An 18920-nucleotide genomic window follows, 5' to 3' on the forward strand; every position below is an offset into this window, starting at 1 on the left:
AAGGATCAAATCCTCAGAAGGCAGAGTTGGTGTTTGCTAGAGTGGTGCTTCAGGCCCTAAAACATGGTGAGCATGGAGGAGAAGAGAGTGGAAATCAGCGAACTCACTGCCCAAAGGTGAGTGCTGTCAAAGGGTTGGAACTGCTAGAGTAGGCTCTTGATCCTTCTCTGGGATGAAAATATCTTGTCCTGGGGTGATGGTTGAATTGGTAAGGTTCTTACCTTAAAATATGGGGAGCAGAATTTTAAGGAATCGCCTTAAAAGCTGAGACAGGGTGGGGAATGGAATGATGAGGACCTTCCTGTCTCCTGCTTTCCAATGGGGCCCAATTTTATGTTTCAGAACTGAACCTGGAAACCTGCCACTTCCTCCCACTAGAGGCAGCAGGATCAGCCTGATGTCACAATGTCAGACAGCAGGATCAGCCTGCTGTCACAGCAGCAATATTGGGCCGCAGTAGGTCTGAATAAGCAGAGAAAGGCTGTGTGGTCAGAGGGTAGGGGCAGGGCTGGCAGGTCATTTTCACAGGGCCATTGGTATCCTGCCATGGCTTCAGCACGCAGCTGCACTGGCGACAAAGGCCCTGAGCCTGCAAGAACAGTGCCTGGTACTAGAATGCACAACAGCCAGGACCGACTGACTTGTGCAGGCTGCCAAAAGCCCAGCTGCAACATCTGTCGGACTTCACTTAGCTCTTAGCCCTGCCAGAAGTAGCCGCGTGGCTCAGGATGAGAGCCACAGCCTGAGGAACCCAGGCCACCTTCTTGAGGAGGCTCTCTGAGTCGGTGGTTTGAGTCCTCTCTGTCCATGTCCATTCAGGCTCTGAGGTCTATGATTGTCCTACCATCAGTATTATGTGTTGTCTCCCTGAACTCAACCTATGGTGTCTAGAGGGGACACCCTGACATACATTCCACAGCTACCTGATCCCTTTCATTTTCTACTTTCACTGTAGTAATCCCACCTGGTTGTCCTTTAGTGTAGGATATGCCTGGTACCCCAGAGAGCTCCTGCTTCATAACATGAGAAGCTAACCAGCTAAGCACAGGAAGGCAGCCTACACATCATTCCTTCCCTCACCCCCCCTCACAAGAAGATGGTGTGCTTGGGAGAGCACCCAGGCTCTATCCTGCCTCCTGCTGCAACTCAGCTCTGTGAGGGCCTTGCAGAGTGTGGCTAGGTTGTGTGCCTACCTTTGCTGTTCTAGCACTGGGGAGCCCCTAGAAACATCCCACTGGGACTGAAAGCCAGTGCTCCCATGAGTTCCTTTCTAAACACGGCCTGGAACTTTGGTGACAGAATAGATGGTCCCCTTTTCAAGGTTCAGATAAGACCCCCAAGCCTGGCTCCCCGGAGCCAGGCAGCCACAGTCATCTGTGCAGAGGCTCAGTGCTCTGCATATGGGACTGTGACATGACAGCCATAGTGTAAGAGTCACTGTGGGAGGGGCTGGAGCAATGGCTCAGCAGTTAAAGAGTGCTGGCTGCTCTTCCAGAGGACCTGCCGATTCCCAGCACCCACATGGCAGCTCACAACTGTCTGTTAACACCAAGATCCAAAGCCCTGGCACGGACAAACGCTAATGCACGTAAAATAAATAAATTATAAAAAGAAAAAAAAAAAAGAGTCACGGTGGAAAATCACTGCACAAGTTCCAGTTTGCTGTCTTCAACTCCTGGGTGATCCTTACCCACTTTACATACAGTTGTCATCAATTTCCAGTAGCTCTTTCCTTCTCTGCATTTTCCCATCAGCCATTTCCTCCAAAGGGGAAACACTCCTGTGGGCCACCTATGGCCACATGCCCTTGGATGTTGTGACCACCATGTGACTGTTGGAAGCATACCTGTAGTGTTCCTGTCACACTAGTCTCATGGTGGGAAGGGCACCCTGTGTCTGGGCATGATAGAAATCCCCCGTGGCCATCACCCAGAGCAAAGAAGCACAACACTGGCAGCCTTGGGACCTCCGTTTGTCCCTAACCATTCTCTCCTCTCTGGCTTTCCTGGGGTCACCTGACTTTGAAATGTCTCTTGACTTTTTCAAGAATCATTCACTTCCACTTGCAGGTGAATGGTTGGTGTGAGGAATAGGCCTTACCAAGATGGAAAACTTAAATTGGGTCACATTGAACATGTCACTTATAAGTGCAAAAAACCTGAGCCTACAATTCATCAGGTGTGCTTACAATGAGTAATCAAACTGGGAAATTATGTCACAGGTGCAGCAACAGTGCATTGCCCCTTTAGAAGTCCACTATGTGTCCCTTGCTGAGGAGGAAGCCAAATGCAAAAGGCTACATTCTGTGAGACACAGGTTCATGGCATGGAAAAATCTACTTTAGGGATAGAAAAACAAATTGATAGTTGTGTGGGTCTGTCTGGGCATGGAGTGAAGTACTCCATCCAGAGATGTTAAGAATTTGAGGTTAACAAAGATATCTGGGCACAGGGGTCTCTTCTGCAACTGACACTCCACCAAGGACCATGTATGGATATAACCTAGAACCTCTGCTAGGATGTAGCCCGTGGTAGCTCAGTAACCAATTGGTTTCCCATAGTAAGGGGAACAGGGACTATTTCTGACAGGAACTCAATGACTGGCTCTTTGGCCTCCCCACCCCCCAAGGGAGGAGCAGTCCTGTTAGGCCCCAGAGGAGGACTTTGCAGCCAGTCCTGAAGATACCTGATGAAACAGGGTCAGATGAAAGGGGAAGAGGGCCTTCCCAATCAGTGGACTTGGAAAGGGGCAGGGTGGAGATGAGGGAGGGAGAGTGGGATTGGGAGGGAATAAGAGAGCGGGATACAGCTGGGATACAGAGTTAATAAAATGTAACTAATAATACAAAAAATTAAATTAAATTAAAAAAAGAATTTGGGGTTAAGATGGTTGTGTTGCATGCTGGAAAGGATGTGGAGAAAGGGGAACCCTCCTACATTGCTGGTGGGAATGTGAACTTGTACAGTCACTTTGGAAAGCAATCTGGCGCTTTCTCAGACAACTAGGAATAGCGCTTCCTAAAGGTCCACCTATACTACTCCTAGGCATATACCCAAAAGATGCTCAAGTACACAATAAGGACATTTGCTCAACCATGTTTGTAGCCGCTTTATTTATAATAGCCAGAACCAGGAAACAACCCAGATACCCCTCAACGGAGGAATGGATACAGAAATTGTGGTACATCTACACAATGGAATATTACTCAGCAATTTAAAAAAAAAGGAAATCATAAAATTTGCAGGCAAATGGTGGGAACTGGAAAAGATCCTCCTGAGTGAGGTATCCCAGAAGCAGAAGGACACACAGGGTATATATTCACACATAAGTGGATATTAGACATATAATATAGGGTAAACATACTAAAATCTGTACACCTAAAGAAGCTTATTAAGAAAGAGGACTCTGGCCAAGATGCTCAATCCTCATTCAGAAAGGCAAAGAGGATGGACATCAGAGGAGGGAGAAAACAGGGAATAGGAGAGAAACCTACAACAGAGGGTCTCTGAAAGACTCTATCCTGCAGGGTATCAAAGCAGATGCTGAGACTTATAGCCAAACTTTGGGCAGAGTGCAGGGAATCTTATGAAAGTAGAAGATAGAAAGACCTGGAGAGGACAGGAGCTCCACAAGGAGAGCAATAGAACCAAAAAATCTGGGTATAGGGGTCTTTTCTGAGACTGATACTCCAGCCAAGGACCATTCATAGAGATGGCCTGGAACCCCTGCTCAGATGTAGCCCATGGCATTTCAGTGGGTTCCAAGTTCCAAGTGGCCTCCGTAGTAATGGGGACAGGGACTGTCTCTGACATGAAATGATTGGCCTGCTCTTTGATCACCTCCCCCTGAGGAGGGAGCAGCTTTACCAGGCCACAGAGGAGGACAATGCAGTCACTCCTGATGGACCTGATAGACTAGGATCAGAAGGAAGGGGAGGAAGACCTCCCTTATCAGTGGACTGGGGGAGGGGCATGGGTGGAAAAGAGAGAGGGAGGGTAGGATTGGGAAGGGAGGAGGGAGGGAGCTACAGGTGGGAAGCCAAGTGAATAAACTGTACTTAATAAAAATATAAAGAAAAAAAGAAAAAATCCAAGATGGCTGTATTGTTGCATGCCTTTAATCCCAGCACTCAGAGAGGAAGAGTTAGATAGACTGCTGTGAGTTCAAGGCTAGCCTAGCCCTACAAAGCGAGTCCAGGACAGCCAAGGCTACACAGAGAAGCCCTGTCTCAAAAAACCAAGAACAACAACAACCCCCTCCCCCCAAGAATTTGGGGGTAAGTAAATACTGGGTTACTTACACTGATGGGTCTTTAACCGTGTCTTAAAGGAAACCATACATTTTTGTGTAAATGTTAAGTTTTTTGGAAATGTTTTTGAAATGTTTAAAGAAACATTTTTAGGAAATATGTTGAGAGGCAGTCAGTGACTCTGCAAGGTCACTGCCTCTCAAAGGTGGTGACATTTACTTTTCACTTTGAGTGTGAGCAACATGTTTTCATCTATTTTGTGCCTTCCTTGTGATTTCTTGCAGGGATCAAGTTTGCTAGCTTTCTGCTTCAGATTTTCACTGTTTAGGCATGTATGTTTGACCATAGACCTTCCACTCTTAAAATGCCATTATCAGCATTGGTACCATGGTTATCTGTACATTATAACATGAGTTGAAAAGTGTCCATTCTTTTTAAATTTTTTTTTGTGAAGAAATACAAATACTAATGATTTCATTTGTATTTCAGATTGAAAAACCCTCATATTTAAAAATTCAGACATGTGGCATGGCATATAGAAAGGTGTTTAAGAAGGATGGGGCACGTTTGTGATGTTGGTCTAGGATATAAAAACTTCAGTTAGGCTGGGCGCGATGGTGCATGCCTTTAATTCGAGCACTCAGGACGCAGAAGCAGGTGGATCTCTGAATTTGAAACCAGCCTGGTATATAGAGCATGATCTAGGACAACCAATTGCTATGTAATGAGACCCTGTCTATAAAAGGAGAGTGAAATGAAAAATAAAGAGAAAATTTTCAGGTAGGAGGAACATGTTAAGAGCTACCTCTCTGCATGGTCACTGTAATTAATAATATCATGCATACTTGAAAGTGTGACTGATGGAAGTTGAGAGTAGAATGGTACCAAAGAACAGTGCAAATGATGGAGTGAAGAAAGAGTAGTCAACAGTGTTATGGGAGCACAGGCAGGAAAGCTGAGAATCACAGCCCAGCAGGAAGCCCTCTCCATGGCTGCCTGCTGGGTAAATCTGTCCAGCAGAGCAGCAGAAACTTGGAGGTAAAGACTGCACCTCACACACCCTTCAGCACCACAAGAGGTCCAGATGATGCAGAAGCCCGAGCAAACCACTAGGAAAACACTTAAAAAGCCCACCGCTCTCATCAGATCCCAAAGAACACTGAGGCTGCAGAGACCAAGACTCCCACTTGCCCTTCCTCATATGAAACCTGTCAGAATCGGAGGAATCTAAGAGCTTCACCTTGCAACTAATCACAAGTGTATTGCTGTTCATTACAAAAGTATTTTTATTTCTTGCTTTCTATTATTTAATTTCTACTCTTGTGCGTATGTTTCGTGATGGCTTTGTTTTTGTTTACATGTTGCTCAGTTAGGTTTTAGAAGTACTCGTTTATCAACCCAGCTTATTATAAGACATTCTTTACTATACTCTTTAGTTATATCTCCTATAGGCTGTCTCTTACTCCTACATCTTTTTTTCTCTCATCTTTTTTAATCCCCTCCTATTTTACTTCTTAATTATAACCTTGCATAATTTTAATAATCTCTACAACCTGCTGGTCTTAACAGTATCGCAAATGTTCCCTGTAATTTATCTACCACCATTTTTTTTTCAGAGTCACTGTAGTACTGAATGTTTTATTTAAAGCTCTACTTCTATGTGTGTGGTGATTTGAATGAAGATGGTTCCAACAGGCTCATATATTTGAATGCTTGGTCCCAAGTTAGTGGAATGTTAGGAAGGATTAGGAAGTGTGGCCTTGTTGGAGGAGATATGTCGCTGGGAGTGGGCTTTGAGGTTTCACATGCCAGATCTGCCCCCACCCCACTCATTTAACTTGCAGAGCACGGTGTAAGCTCTCAGCTACTGGTGCTGCAGTACCAAGTCTGCCTGCCTGCTGCCACCACTCCCCACCATGATGGTCATGGAATCGTTCACTGAAACTGGAAATGATTTCTTCCAATTAAATGCATTCTTTTATAAGTATCCTTGGTCATAGTGTCTCGTCACAGTAATAGAAAAGTTATTAATATATATGTGTATGCATGCCATGTGTGTGCAGGTACCTTACCTGGGAGGTAAAAAGAGATTATTGGGTCTCCTGGAACTGGTGTCACAGGTGGTTATGAGCATACTAGTTATAAAGTAAAGGATAAACATGCTATAGTCCACAGACCCAAGGAAGCTAAGTAACAAGGAGGACTCAAGGGGAGACACATGGATCTTCGTGGGAAGGGGAAATAGAATAGATTTTTGTGGGTGAGCTGGGGATGAGTGGGGATGAGAGCAGGAGGGTTCATATTGGAGGGGTGGAGGGAGAGAGTACAGGGTTAGATGACTGGAATTAGGAAGTACTTGGGGTGTATGTGGAAATCTACTGCAGTGGAGACTCCCTGGAATCCAGAAGGGTGACCCTAGAGAAGACTCATTATAATGGGGATATGGAGCCGGAACAAGCCATCTTCTATAACTAGGCATGGCTTCCAGCGGCGGACTGGGACATCAACCCATCCACAGAACCTTCGACCTACAGTTTGTCCTGCCTGCCTGATGTGTTGGGTAATGGGGGGGGGGGGGGAGGCAGAACTTGTGGGAGTGGCCAACCAGTGACTGGTCCAACTTCACATCCAGGCCACGAGAGGGAGCTCATGCCTGACACTGCCTGGATTGACTAGGAATCAGGGACTGGATAGCCCAGAGACATGAGATATGATAGGGAAAATAAAAGTCAATGAAATGATTCCTAATGATATTCTGTTGTACTCAGACCGATGGCTATCTCAACTGTCAGCAACTGATGGGAGGAGATGCACATACCCACAGCCGAACATTAGGTAGAGCTCGGGAATCACACAGAAGAGGGGAAGGAAGGGTTGTAGGAGTCAGAGGGGTAGAGGACACTATAAGAACATGACCCACGGAATCAACTAAACAAGGCTCATGGGGGCTTACAGAAACGGAAGCGACAATCAGGGAGCCTGTATAGCTATGAGCTAGATCCTCTGCATATATGTTACTGTTGTGTAGCTTGATATTCCCGTGGGACTCCTAACAGTGGCAGCAGGGGTTGTCCCTGACTCAGCTTTTGGGACCCCTTTTATCCTACTGGGTTCCCTTGTCCAGCCTTAATATGAGGGGAGGTGGCTGGTCTTACTGTAACTTGATATGCCATGTTTGATTGCTATCTCTGGGAGGCCTGCTCTTTTCTGAAGGAAAATGGAGGAGGAGCGGATCTGGGGGAGAGAAGAGGTGAGAACAGATGCAGAGGTGTAGAGGGAGGTAAAAATATGGTCAATCAGGATGTTATGTTTGAGAGAAGAATAAATAAATAAAAACATACATATATAAGTTAATTAATTAAAAGAAGAGAACTTCCTATCATCACATTCTAAGTAAACTACTAAATATACAGAACCAAAAGTGTCTTAAAAGCAACAAGAGAGAAATACCAAGTCATATACAAGTAGTAGTCCATCAGAATAACAATAACTGAAATTTCAAAAGTCAGGAAGGATTCGACAGATGTATTTCAGTTTCTAAAAGACAAATGCCAACCCAGACTACTATACTCAGCAAAGATATCCCTTTTCTCTTGTTTTTTTTTTTTAAAGAAGCATGTTATGGATAACTTATGGCATACTGAAGGACAGCAGCACTTTATTCCAGGTGGTCCTTTTGAAAACTTGAACAAATCATGATAGAACTTCAAGGAGAATACAGACAAACAGGATGGTTATTCCTATAAAAGACCACATCTTTTTTTTTTCAAGACATGGTTTCTTTGTTTAGCTTTCATTTGCCTTGCTTTGTAGAACAGGCTGACTTTGAACACAGAGATCCACCTGCCTGTGCTCCCCATTTTCTGGGATCAAATGCATGTGCCGTGACACCAGACTGAAAGACCACGTCATAAGGTGTAATCGTGAAAACCAATTAGAAATTAGTTATTTCAGTAAAGTCTGGATAAAGATGCATTTTGTGTTTGTTTGAGTTTTTTTTAAGAAAGAGAAGTGTGCTTATTTAAGGCAGAAATGTCTTGTTCTAAAGGGAAACTAAACACCATTTCAAGGTATTTTATAGGCGTTATTCCATCTCTGAGTTTAGCTAACTAGGAAGGAAAGGAGTGACACACATATAGTAAAAACCTGTGTCACATTGAAGCTGCTGGTGGAGCCGAAAAACTACATGGTGTTCTCGAAGCCACAAAACAGCAGATTCAAGAACATCTAATCTTTTAAAGATTTTTTTTCTTGTTTTTTTGAGACAGGGTGTTACTATTTACTTTGGCTATCCTGGAAGTCAGAATGTCGACCAGACTTGCCTCAGACTCAGAGAGATCCACCTGTTTCTGCCTCCTGAGTGCTGGGATTAAAGCTGTGGGCCACTATGCTTGGCTCTCTTTTACAGATTTGTTGGTCAGTGTGGTGGTTTGATTGAAAATGGCCCCCGTAGGCTTACAGTGAGTGGCACTATTGGGAGGTATGGCCTTGTTGGAGGAAGTCTGTCATTGGGGGTGGGCTTTGAGGTTTCATAAGGCCAAGTGAAGTCCAATCTCTCTCTCTCCTGCCTGCCAGTCCTAATGTAGAACTCTCAGCAACTTCTCCAACATCATGTCTGCCTGCATCCTTCCAAGTGACAATGGACAAAACCTCTGAACTACAAGACAGCCCCAATTAAATTCTTCCCTTTGTAAGAGTGGCTGTGTTCACGGTCTTCACAGCAATAGAAATTCTGGATAAGCAATAGAAATCCTAACTAAGAGAATCAGTATGGGTTTTTTTTTTTCTAATTCACTAATGATGTTTTGAAGATAGGAATTTACAGTTATTGCAGTTTGGATAGGGCTACCGCTGCCATGGCAGCATTGCAACGATGGCTGTGCAGATAGAAAAGCTGCAATAATCATTCTAATAGATTTTTTTTTACACATACGTTCAAGGGCATGATTACATTATTATAAAGCAGATCTCCTATGACATGGGTGAGCCAGATGAACAGAAATCTAGACATGGACTCACTGATTAAGATTTCATATAGAAGTAAATTTCAAATCTGTGACATTTTGTTGAGTTAGACAAGGTGTAAGTCATGTACATCCAGGATACAGACTCACAGAATAATGAGAAGAAGTTTGGGTAAGAATGAAGTGAAGTGACAGCTAGAATAGAAGGTTGGGAGGTGCAGGTCATAACATTAGTCTCAGTTTCATTCCATAGCCAGAGGTACTCCCACTTTAGAGGGCTAGTTCTTTCCCTTCTTTAGTAACCTAGGAAAAAGAGGACGAGCCAAACACCAGAGAGAGGCTTTAGAATATGAGTAGAGTGGTAGGAAGTTATTCTGATGGAGATAGAGAATGGGTCAAGCAAATCCTGTGCCCCAGTGTAGGTCAGAGAAATTAGCATGTTAAAGCAATGGTATAATCTCATAATTTAACACTAGAAAGTATCAAATTTAGATTAGCAGGCAGCCCATTATTTAACACTTTTTTGTTTGTTTGTTTGTTTGTTTTAATGACAGGGTTTCTCTCTGTAGCCCTGACTGTCCTGGAACTCACCCTATGGACCAGGCTGGCCTTTAACTAAGAGATCTGCCTGCTCCTGTCTCCCTAGTGCTGGGATTAAAGGTGTGCACTACCACCACTTGGCCCTAACACTTCTTTACTAGGTAGTATTTCTTCTGCATAGCCAGGTGAGTACAGCTATCCAAATTAAGAATAGAGTAAGAGTGCCCTTTTAGGATTTGGTGAAGGCTTTAAGGTGGCTTGGCTTTTACAAGGATTGGATATCCAAGGAAACTAACTGTTTGGCTAAAGTATAGATGGATTGATTATATCTATCATCTGGTCTTGGGAGTCATTTTGATATAGGAGATTCATATGCCACTGTAGTTCCATATGAGCACAAAATGGACATTATATGGCCTTATAGACATATAGGGATGTCTATGGAGGAAAGAGTGCATGCATTTTCCAAGGGAATCCATGGAATTTGTTTAGAGGAAACTGTATGTAATCTTGTAAGTAGATAAGAAGACTGAGTGGAGAAAGTATCTCCAGTGACCACTGTGTCATTGGTGCTTAGTGGAGTTTCTGGTTCAGATTGAAATACTGGCATAAGTTGAGGGAGTTTAAGAACATGGGCTTGTCATTTGTCCCTGTCCTCTGAAATGAGCAACTGTCATTTGGGAGCATTCAACTATGTCCCTTTGCAAAAGATCAACCCATCTGGGCTTTTGGATAGTTATCCCCTTCCCAGTATCCAACCGTTCCCTACTGACTGACTGCAAACTCAGAACATGGCCTGGGGGAGGGGACAGAGTGTACAGAGGCCAGGGCTTCATTTTTTATGGCTATGGGAAAGCCCTCATTCTTTCTGGGTAAGCCTGTTGGGGGAAGAGTGCCCACATCACCTTATGTAACCCTTCACCTTTGCTATGTAAGGAGCTCATTGGCTCCTGTCATAGTTCTTTTTCTATTGCTATGGCAATACACCAAGACCAGGGCAACTTGTAAAAGAAAGGGTCTATTTGGGGCTTACTGTTTTAGAGGGTTACAGTTCAGTTTGTGGTTGTAGAACAAAGGCATGATGGCTGGAACAACTGAGAGTTTGCATCCTGATTCACAAGTAGGAGGCAGAGAAAGTGGCACACTGAAAATGGCCTGCAACAGTTCCACCAACTGAGGACAATATCTCCAAATATATAGGGCCATTCTCATTCAAACCACCACAGATCCCCAGAGTGAATATTGAGGAATCAAGCCTGGGTTTGTTGTTGGGACCTTGGAAGAAGAGTAGAATTTACTTACCTCTCCCCCAGGGAAGAGATTTTAGCCACAGGTCCCCAGTATACACGTGGAGCTGAAGCAAGAAGAGACAGGAAAGTAAAGAGAATAAGGAGTGTTACCTTATGGAATTGAGAGAGATTGTAGCAGTCACTGGTTTTTTTCAGACCCATTGTTCTCAAGGACACTCTGCCGCACTGATCAAGTTTTTGATGCTTCTCCACATTGGATGGTGGGTTGGAGATTGAAGTGATTGGTAATGTTCACATCATCTCTTGCAGAAGCGCATCCCAGGCAATGGAGTTTTCAATACATTACTGAAGTTCAGGAGACGGGCTAGGTCCCTCTTTTGTTGCTCAGTTCTTTTCTTCTGGGGCCAACTCATGGTGCAGCTTTATGAGCAATGCTGGGATCCAGGGAGATCCTGTAGGAGAAAGCACATATGTGAAGCCTTGGCCTCCACAATGAGGGGAACAGGACCCATGCATTGTTTGGAACCTTGAGGAAGTTTATATAAAACCATGGGTTATGGTCAAACTTCTTGCTTCTTGTGGTGTTTGTCTTCAGGTGTTAGGGGTGAGGTGGAATTGAGAGGAACAGCTTAAAAACTTTGAAGTAGAAATTGCCTTGGCTTAAACTGTGGCCACTTTCATTGTACATCAGTTTCACCACCACTGTAGCATGTGAAAGAAACTTGTGTGAGATCAGAGGAAATAATGGGTCAGTAAGAACAGAAATTCTGGGCCATGCCTTCCTCCTTGAGGTAAACTCATGGCTTCTAAGATTTAACCCTATGTGGTGTGTTTGCTGCTCGGTCAGAATGGAGTGAGCATCCTTTTCCCTCCGACATTCTTCCACCTTGCTGTCTCTCTCTCAATCTCAATCTCTCTCTCTTTTTCTCTCTCATCAGAGTCTGCAGACCCTGGCTCAGTTTTAAAGCTCTACCACACACCCAAGCAAGATTCCTCCTTTTGTTTCCCCTAATACAGACACCCTTGGCAGACTGCAACTTATAACAACCTCCAGAGAGTGTAGGCCTTTACACTAGAGGGTTTGGTCTTTTCCACAACTTGGTCATTGCTGGGACCTGTCAGTCCTGTCTCCTTCCCTTTCCTTCCCTGTCTAGCTATCTGAATATGAATTTTTGATCCTAAAACATGGCTCTGGGTTTGGTTTGATCGAAATGTTCCCCCAGAAGCGCAAAGCAGGAGAGAGAGGTGAGGCAGGCAAGGAGGAGCAACCAATGGGATTAGTGAGTAGGTCCCCATGTTGGGAAGTTGGGGTTCAGTCTCATGGGCTACCCTTTGTTTCAAGATGAAACATGCCACAGAAGTATCCTCCAGCAGAAGATGAACACAGGCATTTATTCCCTAGGTGCTAGCCTTCACTGTAGACACGGCCCAGGGGCCAGTGCCCCGCATTTATGTGCTGCCTTCACTGTGCGCATTCCAAAGGCGTTCTCCAGGCAGAGAAAAGGTGGTAGGTGATGAAGGAAGCCATCATGCCACTTGAGGTGCACGTGAACACCTGGCCAAAGCTGCAGGGTAGTGTCGAGAATACTGGGGAAGTGGGGTGACGGCACCAACATTGCCAGCAACAAGGAGCCCGTAAGGTCTGGCTGCTCCCTAGAAATGCTCCCTGCCCTCCTCTGTGCTCTCTGGATGTCTCCCAAGAACTCTAAGTGGGTATAAATCAATATACATAATGCATATGTACCCCCACCCTCACGCCCCACACGCACACACACGACCCCTCCCACATCGCATCCCTACACCACACCACACACATACACATACACATCCAATATGGTCACCACACACACATTACACCCCAGCAGGCATATACACCTTATTTACACATACTATATAAATATACAGCAACCTCCCCTAGCACACTACGCCCACTATACACTAATACATACTATACACACAGCGGACACCCACCCATCACACACGCACACACACACTCACTCACAGACATGAACACACACTTTGCTGTAGTTTATATGCACGCAGGAGCTCTCTCTAACGGCTTCTGGCTCCTCTTGTCATGGGAAGTGACTTTGGAATTCCACAGCGACTAAGCTAACTTCAGAAAACACCACGGTAGCTGTTTGTATTCTTAAACATTGACTGCGAATGAAATTGTAATGATGGAATTATAAGCACAGAAGTTCCTTTGTTTATTATGTGGCTGTGGCCTTTCTCCCACTGTAGGCTCATGTATAAAATGTAAATGGGGCCGGAGAGATGGCCCAGAGGTTAAGAGCACTGGCTACTCTTCCAGAGGTCCCGAGTTCAAATCCTACCAACCAATGGTGGCTCACAACCATCTATAATGAGATCTGGTGCCCTCTTCTGGTGTGCAGGTGTACATGCAGGCAGAACATCATCTACACAATAAATAAATGAATAAATCTTTAAAGATTAAAAAAAATAAAAATAAATAAATTGTCTTGGCCAGTTGCTCCTGAGCAGTTGATCCCTTATCCCCCCCCCTTTTTTTTTTTTGTTTATGTATTAGATTCTTGAGTAATGAGCTTGTTCAATGAAAGCTTGTACTTGGGGGTTTTAGAGAATTCCACAAGTGATATTTCCCAATGCTGACAGAGAGATGAATGTTTTAGATACATAATCAGGACCACTGACTGTTTTTGTCTATTTTGGGGACTCCCATTATAGAGAAAGCAGTCAGTATGTGTCTGCGAACAGTTCAAACAGACTCATGTGTTTGAGCAGCTGGAGCAGAAGCCTGTGTTTGAGTAGTAGTACAGAGAAAGCCTGAAAGGGAATCAACACAAACATGAAGAAATTTAAAATTGCCAAAGGCATTTATGTGAGTCACATCTACTTGCCAAGGATCATTAGGATTAAGAGCATGGGGGTTTCACTCATCTTGGGATGGTAGGACACAGTAACTAATTGGCAGTTGAGGGAGTTGCAATTGGTTGAGTTTGTACCTGTGATTACTGGGTTTGTTTTTGTAACGTTTTAGCTCCTTCATGAAAGAAGGAATGAGAAGCAAGAGCACGTTGATAAAAGGACATGGCAGGGCAGTCAGCGAGGTGGGGGCAGGTAATTCTGAGTCAAATCATATTTACTGAATAAAAACGGAATGAGACTGTGAAGGAGGCATTGAAGGGGGTAAATACGGATGACAACGAAGGGGGTCTGAGGCATGCACCAGGGTGGCTTGAAACAATAGTGTGGGATGGCTTGAGCCACATAGTGAGAAGCAGTTAGTACATCAAAAGGGTCAAATCTGGGAATGATTTGAAGGCAGAAAAGGCAGCCAGAAGTTTTGTCCTCTGGGTAATGGTTGCTCTGATGGTGACAAGAGAGTGCCATATTCCGACAGCATCAAGGCCTCTTTGCATGCTCTATTGGCTGTTTCTAAAAAAGTAGCGCATTATAAATAGGATATGTACTTGGGGGCCACCTATACTGGAAGGAATACAATTCCACCGAGTCTTTACAGGTGAAAGGAGATTAAAAACCAACAATGCCAAAACAGTTCTTTAGCAGGGGTCCCTGTAGATTTGTGGAGAGGGGCTTTACTACTATTATTCCATCCAATGATGTATCTTTCATTACAGATAGGTTTAATTTTGAAGTGTTCTTAGTAGCGGTAATTCAGTCTCTCATTGTTTGAGGGTTAAGAATGGATCTGGGGGGCATGCTTCCGGGCAGAGTCAGAGACCACATAAAACCAGGCTGTGTTCCTACCGAGGCAAGCACTGTGTTCCTACAGAGGTCCAAGCACTGCGACTCCAAGCTAAGGATGAATGGAAGAGGGACAGTTTTACTCACTCCCCTGGTTCTCAAATCTGGCTTGTATTTGCCATCAGTCTTAGACTGACGCTGACTGGCCCAGTAAAAAACATGTTTTATATATTGGGTATATTTTAGAAGGGGTTTTATTATACGAAGGTTGGTTAGCAAGTTTTTGTTTACATGATTTTGGGAAGTGGCCTTTCCACAATTTTTGAAGGACATGGAAATTAACACAGAAATACACATATGGCTAACATGGAGAGATTAAGAGCTTGTGGCATACTCAGTCCTGAATTAAATGTCTGTATCATACACCCTTCCTTCCAAGGCACAGAGATTATTGTAGAAAGGGGTGTGGAAAGATTATAAGAGCTATGACAATGGATGACTACAAGGAAACTTTTTTCTGGATACAAAAAAGGAAACTGCATATATGAACTCAGAGCAATTTTGACAGCATACACATAACTTAGGTGAATTCAAGTGAAACAAAACCCAGCATGGGGAGCGGAGGCAGACTTTAAATCCTACCCTCAGCTAAGGAGCTATTGGCAATTGATTGCTGCTGGGGGAAGGAAGGCTGGTTTTCTTTAAGGGTGTAGACCCTGGTAAGTCCATGCTCCAATGAAAGGCCACACATTCAAGAGTACACGGGCTACACACAATGGACTTGATGCATTTTGGGGGGAGTTGTTGTTTGTTTGTTTTAAATAGGACACAAAGTTGGGTGGATAAAGATGTGATGGGCCTGAGAGGAAATAGGAAGAATGACTATGAGCAAAATATATTGTATTAAATTCTCCAAGAAGTAATTTTTAAAAAAGAAAAATTGCACATCCCTTGGCCAAACTAACCAAAAGAAAGAGAAAACTTAAGTTAATAAAATTAGGTTGGAAAAGTGGGCCGTTGAACTCCTGAGTTCTACACAAGGTGTCACGGAGTTGCTCAGTGTCTGCCTCTCCCGCTGCCTCAGCAGCCACTGCGACCACCTACAGCAGTGCAAGCAGCCCCAACTGCTCTGGAACAGCTGGACGAAGAGCAGATCAGAACGGCAGTGGAAGTTCTGTTTGCACACTCCAAGTCCAGAAGAAGCAGTAATAAATTGCTTGTGAATGAGAATGAGAACGTGTTTTGTTTGTTTGTTTGTTTGTTTGTTTGTTTTTAATGGTGATATTATGGAAAATTCCAGCGAAGGGACTTTGAGTCAGAACGTCTTTGCCTCATAGTATTCCATCAGATTCATCAGAAGTCTGTTTACCAAAGTTGATTTTTGAATCACCTGAACAGGCATAAGGTTTTTAAAAAAAACTTTTGAAAAAGCATGGAGTTAACAGTGTCTCTCAGATTACCCCTTTTAAAAACAGAGAATTCTTGATAGAGGAATATCGAATGGCAGAGAAACACTTAAAGAAATGCTCAACCTCATTAGCCATCAGGGAAATGCAAATCAAAACAACCCTGAGATTTCACCTTACACCCATCAGAATGGCCAAGATGAAAAACTCAAGTGACAACACATGCTGGAGAGGTTGTGAGAAAGGGGAACCCTCCTCCACTGCTTGTGGGAATGCAAACTTGTACAACCACTCTGGAAATCAATCTGGCGCTTTCTCAGACAACTAGGAATAGCGCTTTCTCAAGATCCAGCCATACCACTCCTAAGGCATATATCCAAAAGAGTCTCAAGTACACAATAAGGACATTTGCTCAACCATGTGTGTAGCAGTTTTATTTGTAATAGCCAGAAGGTGGAAACAGCCCAGATGCCCCTCAACTGAGGGATGGATGCAGAAATTGTGGTACATCTATACAATGGAATATTACTCAACAATGAAAAATAAGGAAATCATGAAATTTGCAGTTAAATGGTGGGAACTGGAAAGGATCATCCTGAGTGAGCTGTCCCAGAAGCAGAAAGACACACACGGTATATACTCACTCATATAGACATATAACATAGGATAAACCTACTAAAATCTGTACACCTAAAGAAACTAATCAAGAGGGAGGACTCTGACTAAAATGCTCAATCCAAATCCTGAAAGGCAAAGAGGATGGACATCAGAGGAGGAAGAAAGCAGGAAACAACCTAGGAACCTGCCACAGAGGGCCTCTGAAAGGCTCTGCCCTGCAGACTATCAAAGCAGATGTTGAGACTTATGGCCAACTGTTGGGCAGAGTGCATGGAATCTTATGAAAGAAGTGGAAATAGTAAGATCTGGAGAGGACAGGAACCACACAAGGAGAGCAACAGAACCAGAAAATTTGAACACAGGGGTCTTTCCAGAGACTCATACTCCAACTAAGTACCATGCATGGAGATAACCCAGAACCCCTCCACAGATGTAGCCCATGGCAGTTCAGTGTCCAAGTAGGTTCCATAGTAATGGGAAGAGGGACTGCCTCTGACATGAACTGATTGGCCTGTTCTTTGATCACCTCCCCCTGAGGGGAGAGCAGCCTTACCAGGCTACAGAAGATGACAATGCAGCCACTCCTGATGAGATCTGATAGACTAAGATCAGAAGGAAGGAGAGGGGGACCTCCCCTATCAGTGGACTTGGGGAGGGGCATGCATGAAGAAGAGGGAAAGGAGGGTGGGACTGGGAGTGGAGGAGGGAGGGGTTTATGGGGGATACAAAGTGAATAAAGTGTAATTAATAAAAGTTAAAAAAATAAAATAAATTAAAAATTAAATAAATTAAAACTTTAAAGACAATATAAAGCCTATGAAGCCAAGCTCAGACTGTTGGGTAGCTTTGACACCTTCATTACTGATGGAAGAATTAGACAGCATTTGCCTATACACATAGGAAAGCATTTTTATCAGAGGAAGAAAGTTCCAGTACCTGTCAATCTTTTGAGAGGAATCTGTCCAAAGAGATTGACCACTGTATCACAGGGACTGTCTTAAACATCTCCAAGCATAGTTCTTGCAGTAATATACTTATTGGCTACACTGGAACGGAGACTCAGCACATCACTTTAAACATCCTGGCTGTCTCAAAAATGCTTTCAGAAAAATTGCCAGAGAAACTGCAGAGTGTGAAACTCTTATTTCTGAAAACTGAGAAGTAGTTTTCCCTTCCCATCTTTTTCTTGTTTGTCAAATCTCAGCATGAAAACATCGAATCCTTCTGTAGTGTGAGGAGAAAAGAACTAAAGGAAAAAAAGAAAGCATGAAAAAGAAAAGTTGAAGAAGAAGAAAATGTAAAGGAAAAAAAATCCAAGAATGCTGCATCTCTTTCAACTCAAGGTGACTTAGTGTGAAAAACCAGCTGTGCTCTAACGAATGGCCAAAGACACCACAAGAAAAAGACCAGCAATGGGGGATCCAAGATGGCAGCACACTGTGTCTGATGAGCAGGACAGCAGTGACTGCACAGTGACCAACAAACTGAACTGTGGGCCCTAAAAGACCAGTGATTGTGTTTCCCAGGTGAGAGAAAACCCCATGATGTGAGAAACAATCAGGTCCAAGTCAGGTCACCTAACTGAACCCTGAAAGAGTTCCTGGGTCCTGGCTAGCACTTAGTTGCCAGCAAGGAGACACATGTCTGTGTGTTCTGATCACCATCCCAGACTCAACTGTGGGCCCCACCACACCAGAGACTGGGATTTCCAGTAGAGAGAAAACTCTACAGTGAAAGAAGCAATCAGGGCCAACTGATCTCAGGTCACCCAAACAACCCCCGCAAAAAGTCCCAGGCTCCAGCAGGTGATCATTCATCAGCTCAGAGATATGCCTGCATGTCCAACTCACCATCCCAGAGAGAAATGTGGGCCCCCAAACACCAGAGACTGGGTTTCCTGTCGGGAGTAAACCCGATGGTGAAAGAAACACTAGGTCCAAACTCAGGGCACCCAGCCATCCCCTGAAAAGTTCCTGGAAAAGTGCCTGAGTTCCTGCAGGCTCAGTCATTGGCATAGAGCCACTTGCCTTCACCTTCATGGTGTACTCACAATCCCAGGACTGTGAACCCCCAAACACCACAGACTTAGGTTTTCCTGTCAGGAGGAAATCCCACCGTTGGGGAAACATCAGGTCTGACTTCAGGACAACCAACTAATCCCCAGAAAAGTTTCTGGGTTCCCTCAGGCTCTAGCTTCCAGCCA

At 44.1% G+C, this 18920-nt stretch overlaps 1 pseudogene; it reads left to right on the forward strand.

The window, feature by feature from the left end:
* The first annotated feature begins 63 nt into the window (after window positions 1-63).
* Window positions 64-18267, forward strand: LOC129677374 (ribosomal L1 domain-containing protein 1-like; annotated as a pseudogene).
* Window positions 18268-18920: the final 653 nt, after the last annotated feature.

This window comes from Psammomys obesus, unplaced genomic scaffold (genome assembly GCF_907164565.1).
Source record: "Psammomys obesus unplaced genomic scaffold, mPsaObe1.curated_primary_1811, whole genome shotgun sequence".
Taxonomy (NCBI): Eukaryota; Metazoa; Chordata; class Mammalia; order Rodentia; family Muridae; genus Psammomys; species Psammomys obesus.